This window comes from Brassica napus, chromosome A5, assembly GCF_020379485.1.
Source record: "Brassica napus cultivar Da-Ae chromosome A5, Da-Ae, whole genome shotgun sequence".
Classification (NCBI taxonomy): Eukaryota; Viridiplantae; Streptophyta; class Magnoliopsida; order Brassicales; family Brassicaceae; genus Brassica; species Brassica napus.
The window spans coordinates 15,685,448-15,697,995 of NC_063438.1; the positions used below are offsets into that span (position 1 = coordinate 15,685,448).

General features: G+C 46.2%; 1 non-coding gene across 1 annotated transcript; it reads left to right on the forward strand.

The window, feature by feature from the left end:
* The first annotated feature begins 9,026 nt into the window (after window positions 1-9,026).
* Window positions 9,027-9,132, forward strand: LOC125609674. Its single transcript, XR_007339826.1, has one exon. It is a non-coding gene; the product is annotated as a small nucleolar RNA R71 (small nucleolar RNA).
* Window positions 9,133-12,548: the final 3,416 nt, after the last annotated feature.

Sequence of the window (12,548 nt, forward strand, 5' to 3'; positions counted from 1 at the left end):
TGGAAGGCAAAGTGTGGGTAACAATGATTAGGTAAAGCGAAACGGTCAACCGGCTGATCAACGTCGAGCGACGTGTTGTTGTGGTCATCAGTCATCGTCGACTCATTGGAATTGATCGATGGAAATATGGGGGTGTCGATCGATTCCGAGTACTCTGTTTCGTACTCCGATTCGTACTCTGCTCCACAATGGCATGCGCCAATGAAGCCAAGTTCTTTCCCGTAACCTTTCTCTTAGGTCGGATTGGGTCGTAGTGGATGTTGGGGTCTATGAGCGGCAGACACAATTTTTTTTTGTTCATGTCACATACAGCTCCCACTGTAGCTAGGAAAGATCTTCCAAGCAGAAGTGAAGAGTTCCAGTTAAGCTTGATGTCGAGGACATGAAAATCTTCCGGGACAAGGGCATTACCAATCTGTACCTCCAGATCTCTAATGATACCTCCTGATCGTTTTTCTGAAAGATCCATGAAGGTGAAGGATTCTGTTGAATGTTCGATGGTCAAACCAAGCTGGTCTGCCATGATCCTAGGGAAGATACTAACTGATGCTCATGTGTCACACATTGAATGGGGAAATTCAACACCCTTGACTACACATGGTATTGCAAACTTCCCAAGATCACTCTTCTTCGTCAATGTGATCCTGTGTTTCATCTTCTCTCTGACTTGATGAAACATTCTCCTAATGTCCTCCTCAATTACCTTTGTTTCTCTGAAGATCATCCACAACCGATGTGTGAAGTAAGCTTCATCAAAAGATTTTTCGATTGGGATTCTGAGGACTCTTTTAGTGAAACCATCCATCTCCTTATCGTTAGCTTCTCTCTTAAGGTTCTTAGGAATTTTCTCCTTTCTTTTCCTTAACCTTCTCCCTTCAGTTTCCTGATCTTCTTGAATAGGTTTTGGTGAAATATTTAAAGGGTTGGGTTTTGGTTCGGGTGGGCTAGCTAATGGTTTAGGTGGTGGTCTGAGTGCGTTGATATAATCGTTATCGATTGAGGGTAACCGCACTCGGTATGTCAGAGGTGCCTGTCGATCAATGGGAGGTGGGGTGTGACGATCGACGTCGGACTCACTCTGTCGATCGATGGTTGGCTCAACCGATCGATCGATATTATCATAGAAAGGGGAGGGTGTGTGAGGATGCTTAGCTGTGAATTCTTCATGAGTTAGAATTCGAACCGCATTGTATTCAGTCGATTCAACAGACGACGTCGATCGATGACTGGAGTAACCCGTCCATCGATCTTCGTCATGGTCTGTCGATCGATGCGAGTTAATTGTTGGGGTCAAAAACGGTTACGACAGAATTACCACCCGAAAATCCTCGGAGATCATATTTCCGAAAGAGATAGTAAAAGGAAAGATGTAATTTTCGTAAAAAATAACCAATACGAAGTTTTTACGAAGAAGTATCCTTTGAGATTCAAACCAAACAAACCAAGCTCGGTCACCGCGCATACACGCCGTCCGGTCGCTATGCAGCAACCAAACCCGAGCCAAGCTCGGTCGCTACGTAGCGACCGAGCGTCCGTCTCGCTCGGTCGCTACGTAGCGACCGAGCGCTCGTCCCGCTCGGTCGCTATGTAGCGACCGAGCTCGAGCCAAAGCTCGGTCGCTACGTAGCGACCGAGCGCTCGTCCCGCTCGGTCGCTACATAGCGACCGAGCTCGAGCCAAAGCTCGGTCGCTACGTAGCGACCGAGCGATCGTCCCGCTCGGTTGCTACGTAGCGACCGAGCTCGAGCCAAAGCGCGGTCGCTACGTAGCGACCGAGCGATCGTCCCGCTCGGTCGCTACGTAGCGACCGAGCGCTCGTCCCGCTCCCGAGATCAAATCCATCATGCTACTAGTGCTGCCCCCGAGATCGATCGACTGCTGGAAGGAGCTCGAAAGACCCCCTTTACCAGTCGCATTTCGGACATGAGGGTGTCCGATCCGGGAAAAATCAAAGTACCTAAGTACGATGGTACGGCCGATCCAAAAGCGCACCTTCAGGCTTTCCACATCGCGATGGGAAGAGCAAGACTGAAGGACGGCGAAAAAGATGCCGGCTATTGCCGCCTATTCGTCAAAAATCTTGAAGGAGCAGCGCTCGAATGGTTCGCACGCCTTCATCGCAACACCATCGGGAGTTTTCGACAGCTCGCATCAGAATTTCTCAAACAGTACTCTGTATTCATAGACAGAGAAACTTCCGATGTTGACCTCTGGAGTCTCTCCCAGAGGGAAGACGAACCCCTCCGCGAGTTTATCAGTCGGTTCAAGCTGATAATGTCTAGGGTCAGCGGGATAACTCTCGACAAACCGCGAACGATCCAAGACCTCTCCACAAAGCGACGGACTACATCATAGTCGAGGAAGAAACTAAAGTCTTATCGCAAAAACATAAGGCGGCAAGACCATCCTCGAAAGATGTGGATCCGAAAGGGAAAAAGAAAAACTCTCGTAACGACAAATACGTCCATCACGAGGGGGAAGATCTCCAAGGGGCGCATAACTATGCGATCAATTCGGATTAAGGCTGGACCACGGGCAACACATGGACTCGCAATCAAGGGTATGACGAAAACACCTTCTGCGAGTTCCACCAATCCCGAGGACATTCTACGACCAACTGCAAAGTCTTGGGAGCAAGACTGGCCGCGAAGCTACTCGCTGGAGAGCTCTCGGAAGTAACTAGCGTCAAGGATCTCATCCTCGATTCTGATCGCCCTACAAAGACGGACAGAAATCCGCCCGCTGAAAAATCCCCTCAACGAAATCAGCCTGGGGATAAACGCGGTAGGAGGCCGGACGACAAGGGGAATGATAACAATCGTCGCAGAGTCAATATGATCATCCGAGGATCACAATACTGCGGCGATACTGTGTCGGCCATCAAAGCTTACCAACGGAAGGCAGAGTCGAGTGCAAATTGGCCTACATGGTCTCTTCCTCGAGACGGCCAAAATTGCTCGATCACCTTCACAAAGGAAGAAGCCGGTGGCATAGATCAACCTCACTGCGACCCGCTCGTCATAGATCTCGTCATACGAGATTTAGAAGTCGGAAGGGTACTCGTCGACACGGGAAGCACGGTCAACGTAATCTTCCGTGACACTCTCAAGCGGATGAGCATCAAACTCGGAGAAGTAATTCCGACGCCAAAACCGCTCACGGGTTTTTCAGGCGAAGTATCGATGACTCTCGGATCGATCCAATTGCCAGTCATGGCCAAGGAGATCACGAAAATCGTCGAGTTCGCGGTAGTCGATCATCCCGCTATCTACAACGTGATCATGGGAACCCCATGGCTCAACGCCATGCAGGCAGTTCCGTCAACCTACCACCTGGGTCTCAAATTCCCAACGCCAAGCGGAGTCGCGGCCATCTGGGGATGCCAAAAACAGTCGCGGCTATGCTTCCTCGCAGAACACAAGATAAGGCAAATCACGACTTCTGCAGCTGTAAACGGCAAGCGCACAAAGACAGACCAATCTTCGGCCAAAAGCGCCCCGGGAAAAGACGAATTAAAATCGTCTACCGACGCAAACGCATCGGACGTCGAAGCTCGACACAAGTCTGAAGCCCACGCTAAAACTCAACCGGAACATCCGGAAAATAGCGTTGACCCAGCCACGATCGACACGGTCAAGGCGGACATCGCGACATCTACCGCCGAGTAAGAACACTCGCGGCATGAAACAGAACTACGAGATGGCTTGATCCTCGAACGGGGTATGTAGGCAGCTCGTCAAAAGACGAGTTCAGCTATCCCCCTCTCTTAAAAGGGGGGGGGGAGTGGGTGCGTATACTCGTATACTCCCACTTAGAAAAATTTTCATTATTGTAATCGAGTGTTTAGAAACTTCAAAAACTTTTACTACAATATACGTTGTCCTTTTTATCGAAAACGCTTACGCTTCAGTAAAACACAAAAGAAACTTTCAGGACACGCCTGGAAACATTAAGACTCTTGTCTGCGGCCTCATCAGGCCCAAAAATCGTAAAAATTATCATCTTTCAAACACACAAATATACACGTATAATCCTCGAAATAACTGCGACACGTCGCAAAAGTTTAAATTCGAGGACAATACTAACAAATTGTCCGAACGCGACCACCAAAAACCTTACACCCCGTTCGTCGATTGGCCCCGACGAACACGCTAGCCGTCTTAAGCAAACGCAATTCGATCACTCTTTTGATCTTCAAAACGTCCAGCACAAGGACAAAAGCGCGCTACAACAAAAATCCGAAATTTTGGTTTAGCACTTCCAGTTGACTCTGAGAGGATGCTCGATTCGTACCATACAAGTCATATAAGCCGAGAACCTATCGCGGACTTTAAACCGGTACGAGTCAGGAAGAAATCGCAACAGGAAAAACGATAGCCGGCTAGTCACCGCACAAACCTTAACCGAAAGTAAACCTAGGTCTTGCCCTAAACCCAACGCTCTGGTCTCAAACATCTCAAGGCATGATATCTAAAAGATACGAGATCCTAAACCATGTCTCTCCGTTCGTATCTCAATGTTCTCGAAAATCGTAAAGATGGGTAATTCTTACGAAAATCACAAACGAACCAACAGATTGGACGTCTCATTGGAATTGAATATGAGACGACAACTCATATTTATTTCGAACCTACTCGGGAAAAACTCGAAAAACGAAACATTCATCATATAAATAACCGCGTAAAGCGGCAAGGGGATTCGAAGCCACCAACGGCCAGTCCCTATAAGCAATAAAAACGGCCAAAACAGGCCCATACAAATCTCTCGGCCACACTCGGCCATAAACATAAAACAGAAAGACAAACATCTTTCTTTCGATAACTACTCCACCGCTCATAATCCAAAGTCAAAATCCCCGGACAACGAAGCACCGAACGCATCCGCGGGACGATCCACTTCCTCGCCACCATCGGGAAACCCGGTCGAAACCTCCTCGGTATCAGGGGAAACCGGGATGGAATCTCAGAACCCTTGAATCCGCTCGTCGATCGGAGGGATAAGCGCCTCAGCGTGGGCACGTTCATTCATCCCACTCTTCATCAAGCTCATTTCGTCCTCGAACACGTAGTCATCGGCTTGCGTCCTTCAAAGACTTCCGACCGAACCGCGGCACTCACGAAAGTCACCCACCGAGGTAAAGGCATTCTTGAGGTTCCCATACTCAACCTGGAATTGAGAGGCACGAGTCTTCATCACCTCGACGATTTCCCTTTTGCCTTTCCTTTCCGCTTTGCGGATAGCATGCGCATGATCACGAGTAAGTTGCGCCTCTCGCTCCGACATCTCGCCTTGCACGCGAGCGAGATCCCGCTCCGCTTTCTCCGCTTTGAAGCGGTAGACAATGGCGTCTCTATGGCCCGCCTCAATGGCCGAGCCCAGCAAGCTCAGGCCCTGCAAAATCGATTGACATGTTATAAATATATATATATACATAGGACAATCACCAAAAAATTCTCAAAAAAAAACTAACCCCATTGATGATGTGAGATCCTTCCGCAACGACTCTCGGCCTCGCCGATTCTTTCATAGGAGGAGGAGCATCGAAACCCGGTGGCAGATCAGCAAAGAAATCATCAAAATCCGGAATAGGGACCTCGCTCGAACCACTCCCATCGCCGTAAGCAAGGTTCGGATCCCATCCTGGAAGCATAGAGTCATCCATCGAAAATTCTATGTCGCCAAGATCGACATCTTTTCCCTTCCAAGAGCTCGACTCCGGCACAGCTGTTGGAGCTTCGACGGGATTCTGGTCATCAGGTTCGGAGTCGCTTCCCGTGTTCGCAGCCAAAGCAGGACCGGGTTGCACGAATCTCAGTGCCCTTCGAACCCTCTTCGGCGTAAAAGAAGTCCAGAAGAAAGGACCATTCCTGAGAAGATCCCTTACCGCAATGATGTCCTCAGGGAACGGAGCAAGAGGGTTGATGAAGGGACGATCATTCGGCAACCTCCGGAACAGTGGAATGCAACTCTCTTCGACGGACGCAGCGTCTATACGAACAAAGAAAAAGAACTTCTTCGACGAGTTGAAGTTCGAAATGAACTTCTTAACCACTGACATAAATTTCCGAGGGACCAACCTATGCTTATCCGTATCTGTGACAAGTTGAAGCCTCAAAAGCGCTTCATAATGATCGACGGAAAGGGAAAGGCCATGCTCGTAGCTTAGGATCAGGATCCCAATAAGATGCTGAATGGCAAGGGGAGTCAACTGACTTATCGCAACTTCGAAACGGTCCAACACTCGGACGAGAATTTCGGGTATTGGGAACCATAGGCGACAACGCACTATGGACGCCTCATAGCAAGTGAAGTAACCCTCTGGGGGGCTGTTAGCACATTCCCCGCGGCGGGGAACCCGGAACTCCACAGCATCCGGGATATGGTAGAACGATCGCATGATAGCGAGAAACTCGTCGGTACTCCTGCTTGCATCCCCTTTCTCGACTCCACGATGGATCAGGACCGGGAATGACTTCTCCTTGGGAGGGGTCAACGAGCCATAATGAGCAACCCACCATGCCTCGTTCTCGGCAGGATGTACCGAGTGAGGCACGAACTCCATCTTCGGAACGATGAGCTCTTCATAAGCACTCGCGGACGAAGACCCTTTTTTCGCAATCTTTTTCTTGCTCGACATCTTTACACTTCTCTTGAGAAAATAGAGGAAAAGGATGGAGAGAAAGATAGAAAGTTTTTCTTAAGAAAGATCTTAGAGAAAGACAAGAAAGTGAAAAAATTATGAAACAAGTTACCTCCCTTCTTATAGGCATGAGGATTTACTATTCAAGCTCGGACTTTCGGATATTAATTCCATCCATCACGCCTAACTTGCCAAACATGCCTAACCGCACGCTAGGATCCTACGATGCATGATCCTAACGGGCTGGGGGGCTAACTGTTGGGGTCAACAACGGTTACGACGGAATTACCACCCGAAAATCCTCGGAGATCGTATTTCTGAAAGAGATAGTAATAGGAAAGATGTAATTTTCGTAAAAAATAACCAATACGAAGTTTTTACGAAGAAGTATCCTTTGAGATTCAAACCAAACAAACCAAACTCGGTCACCGCGCATACACGCCGTCCGGTCGCTATGAAGCAACCAAACCCGAGCCAAGCTCGGTCGCTACGTAGCGACCGAGCTCGAGCCAAAGCTCGGTCGCTACGTAGCGACCGAGCGCTCGTCCCGCTCGGTCGCTACGTAGCGACCGAGCTCGAGCCAAAGCTCGGTCGCTACGTAGCGACCGAGCGATCGTCCCGCTCGGTCGCTACGTAGCGACCGAGCTCGAGCCAAAGCTCGGTCGCTACATAGCGACCGAGCGCTCGTCCCGCTCGGTCGCTACGTAGAGACCGAGCTCAAGCCAAAGCTCGGTCGCTACGTAGCGACCGAGCGCTCGTCCCGCTCGGTCGCTTCGGTCGCTGTGTAGCGATTGAACCCTTCCAAACATCGATACGACACCAATCCTTGCATTCTCGTCAAACCTTCAAATGCTATCTCCCGATGACCGTAGCAAGCTCAGTCCATGTTTCCCGCTATTCTAATTCATCGATCAAACTTCGCGGATTAGAAACCGCGGAAAATTCGTAGTAAACGTGTCGAGTCGGAAGACAGCCGAAAGGGACCTAAAACACGACTCGAGGCCCATCCTACGATTTCCTAACCAAAAGCCGGTAAACCACAGCATGGTTTACGCTTGGCCCACAAGGAAGGATAAATGTCAAGTTTCCGCGGATAAATACGGAAGTTTTGAAGATAATTGTGAAGATCGGGAAAATGGAATATCTCCATTTTTATGCTATAACGGCTTAAGGGCAGAAGAGTAAAAGCGTAAACCGACCTTGGAGCTAGTATATAAAGAGTCCTAGGCGAGGAGCATGGGGGAGAACTTTTTCAGAGCAAACTTAGCACTTAGAGCAATTTAGGTAATTTTCTGTTTTTGTTACTTCGAGCTGCGACTCAATTAGGTTTAGCCGTCTTAGGCTTATACCTTGTTGTAAACGCTCATACGCAAATTTGGAATAAGATCTTCTTTGCTCTCTTTTCGATTTATTATACTTTATCGTTGTTATTCTCGTGTTCTGATTGCTTGACGTGTGGTAATTAGCAGATATCCGGGTCCTCTGGGAAATTAGGGTTTTCCTAGTTTCCTTATTTAAACGGAAATTGACAGTGCGAATTTCGGTTCCCACATTCATCGACATCAGTCGACACCATTGGGATCCGCCGAGACTCATGGAGCTTTCGATTTTGAAGTCTCCTTCCTCAAGCTTTTCATGTCTCACCAATTGCCAGAAATCATCATCTATGATGGCATTTACGTGGTGTTTTCCTTTATCTACTCATGCCTCTCTAGCGGTAGCTTCTTGCCTCTTTATAGTCTCGCCAGTCTGAATTACTCGTGTTTCAAGTTTTCTCACCTGAGTCCCTAAGGTCTCGATTTTGGTGTTCAGATTGTTGTAGGCGGAGTCTATTTTACCGTTGAAATCCACGGTGATTTGTTGTTGTTCCAACAGTACTCGATCAAGCATTTCTTTGATCTTGCTTTCCTGAGTCTGGGGTGGTGGATTCTGGTAGTAGGAGTTCGAGTAGCTTTTGCTGTTGTTGAAGGGTTTTTGAAATTGTGAACTCTGGTTACTTATTTGCCCATTTCCAAAGAAGTTTTTGTTTCCGCCCTGGTTTCCAAATTTCTGGAATCCGGTACCTCCGATGTAGTTCGCATTTTCTTCTCCTTCCGTATCTGCTACTTCTCCTTCAGCTGAACAGACTTTCTTCCTAAGAAGCTCGTGCACCACATCTAACTTAGCTCTTACTTAGTCCATCTGTTCCTTCCCGATAGAGGCTACAGACTTCTTCCGTTCAGAGTTAGTGTTTTTGGTGCTGCTGCTGTTAGCAAGGTTTTTGATAAGTCTCACAGCTTCCAACGGATTCCGAGTAGTGAAGTTTCCTTCACTCGCCGTATCAAGAGCCATTTGATACTGTAAGGCGAGACCTCGGAAGAAAGTGCTTAGCAGCTGCACTTCGTTAAATCCGTGGTGTGGACAGTCTCGCTGGAAGAACCTAAATCTAATCCACGCATCTTTGAAGGACTCTCCAGCCTCCTGCGAGAATGTGAAAATTTTTTTCCGAATTTCTTCAGCGCGCGCCTCATCGAAGAAGTTTCGTAAGAAAGCATTCTTGATGTCGGCCCAGGATGTTAAGGATCCTGTGGGTTGCTTCCTAAGCGAGTGCATCGCTTCTCCATTCAGCGTGTATCTGAAGAGCTTGCACATCAGGTAATCTTCGGGGACTCCTTCCATCCGAATAGCAGCAATTAAATCCTCGAACCGTTCCAGATGGTCCATAGGATGCTCGTGCGGTAACCCAGAGTAGGGTATCTGCGACACGAGAGTATAGTATTGAGGCTTATGCTCGAAATTCTGCTTCTGGATCTCCGGAAGTCGAATAGCTGATCTGTTGGAATAGTACTCATCTGGGCTATTGTAGTCGGCCAGTGGTTTCGATCGAGCGTCCTCATCTACAGGTTGAGCAGCTTCTGTAGCATCAGCATCAGGGATTACAGTCCCCTGAGCGTCTATTTTCTGACCTATTGCATTACGCAGATGACCGGCCTGGTCATACAGGTTTCCGTTCTCGTCCTGTGTTAAAATAAGAATGTTTACCATTTTGACGACACGGTATCGATCAACGTACGCGGTGCAGTATCGATCGTTGTCGAACGATTTGGATCGATCGACGATGAAGGTCTGGTGTCGGTCGACGGTTGGTTGTGTGTATCGATCGACGACGAAGTTGTTGCGTCGAGCGATGTGGAACGTTGACCTCTACGGATGGTGCGTTCCAAATGAGTAGGATCGTCTGAGAACAGCAAGTCTTTCTCCTTGTTGCTTCTGGTACCGCTGGGCATGCACCTGAAAAGACAAGAAAAAGATTATGTTAGAAAGGGGGTAGAGAAAAGAATAGGAATCAATAAAACTAAATCTAATGGCGATCAAAGCTCCCCGGCAACGGCGCCAAATTTGATACCACTCAAATTACCCTAAGGAGTGTTACTCTGATCAAAAGAGGTTCAGATGAAGTACTTAGGGATCGAATCCACAAGAAGCTAGGGAACAATTAAATCTAGTGTTTATTAATTCTAAAAGTTGTAAATGTTTAAATGAAAGAGCATTAGTAATAAGCGAAGTAAATTGTAAATGTAACTTGGTTGGAAATGATATTAGATGCAGGGCCACTATTCAGGTATTGGAGATTATAATATCTATAGATGCCTATTTGTTGCATGCATGATATGTTAGAGCTCAATCGCTTAACTCAGTGATCAGCTGTCGCATGTTTCACTGGTTAACAGGCTAGATCTCGTGTCTCAACGGTTAGTATGTTGACAACGAAAGAGTGTCGATCGATGGTGTAATAACCCTCACGAGCCAGTTAATTTTTGGTCGAGAAAAACTCCGCTCGACCAGTTTGGAGTTTGGAGTTGGTCGATCAGATTTAAAAATAAAGTCGACCCGGTGAATTAATTCCTCGACGAGACTGTCTTGTGGTCGAAAGGCCTCTCATTGATAGTTCTGGTAGAGTTTTAATAATGTGGGTCGAATTTTATTTAAGCTAGACAAGCTTAGTTGAAAGCAAGACGAGATTCGAAGGATGAGAAATTTTAGTCGAAAACTGTCCGAAATTGTCGTTAAGTTTCTTAACTAAATTTGGACCAGTCTAATACCTTCACCAGCTATTCTGCTTGCTTTCTCAGTAAATCAGTCACATGAGCTGCACCTACCTGCTTGCTTGCTTCACTAAAGTCACATGAAAGTCACAAGCTGGTTGCTTGTTTAATAAAAACAAAATAATCTTTCTTCAAAGGAGGGAAAGGACAGCAACTTTCTTTGGTTTAAGTAAACCCTCACCTGAAGCAACTTCTTATGTTATAAAACACCATCTTCTCTCCTCTGGACGTTCATAACCTGCAAGAAAAACCAGAGAAAAATTCAGAGAGAAAGAGAGAAAGAAGAGAGAAAATTTTGTTTAGAACTGAATTGAGCTGAGTATGTTCTGATCTGATCTGAGCCGAGCTGTCTATGGTCTGAAATTGTCTTGAACTGATGTCGTCTGAGTATAACCGAGTTAAGCTGTTGGGAACTGATTAGAACCGGAGTTAGCTGAGCATGAACTAAGCTGATATGAACCGAGTTAAATTGTTAAAGCTTGAACCGAGCTGAACATGGTATCAATCTGTCTTGAACCGAACTGATATGAGAGAACTGAACTGAAATGTTATGAACTGAGTTGAGTTTCTTCTTGAACCAGACTAGTGAACCTTATGTTCCAACTGTTGTGTTTTGAATTCAGATGGCCAAGGAGAGTATTCGGATCAGCCGGATCCTTGTGATGGTTCTGAACCGGGAGTTTATCTAGAAGTGAAGTGTGATTAGCTTGAGCTCGAGTCTAGTACTCCTTAGCCAATCTCATGGATTTAAAGGTGAGTCTAGATAGATGATGAATGAATTATGAATGAGTATGCATGATTGCATATTGAATATGGTTGATTAATTAAGAATTAATCATGAATTAATTAAGGGATAATCATTGATTAATTAAGGATTAATCATGGATTAATTAAGGAGTAATTATGGTTGATTGATTAAGTATTATCCCTTGATCTATATTTATATATGAAGTATTTATCTAGTTTAAATACTTAAGAATTAATAAGAATAATTCTTTGAGGGTATCCCGAGCCTTAGTACTTGTTCTCAAGTACTAATCTATAAGTATTCTATTAATAAGTGTGAATCATGTGAAGTCTTATTGTATACTCACTCTCCCGAAAGTCCCGCATTGCCGTGAATTGGTCCTGCGATATGGATCAAGGTCATGAAGACACGATGATGGGGTCGCACCCTGGAGGCCGTGTAACTGCATGCAGCGTTGGATGTTCTATTTTGGAATATCTGATGGAGGTGATGTTTAAGATAGATTCACATGGATGGATTGAGAGGCCTTATAATTATATTAATTATGGAATATAATTCTACTGCATTCAAATGGTGTCGCTTGCTCGGGATACTATTGATATGTGTTTGGGTGTGGGATTAGACTCACTGAGTAAACTAGTTACTCATGACTCATTTGATATGCAGGTAACCAGTAGGTGGGAGACCTTTACTCTAGGACGGGAAGGAACGGCATTAGCCAGAGGTAGTTTTATTATCCTTGCAGTCGTTTTGATATACTTTATGTATAAGGTTTGTTGACCGAAAACCTCGAGGTTAATCTATAAGATTTTGTAAGATTCTTTTAAATGAATAAGTATATAGTGTATAAAGAATGTTTTTAAAGTACGGGTTCCAAATGATATTAGTCCTTGTCCGGACAAACCAACTATTGGGTATTACTCTTAAGGTTGTAAAGCCTCGGGTTGTACCTAATAGGATATGTGTACTTAGGCGGTTGGCCTAAGGTACCTGGATTTATTTCGGGAACTTCGGGTTAGTCGTTTATGTACACATTGTGGCTTCTCGGTTTGGTTTCAGTTACGAGTGATCGGCT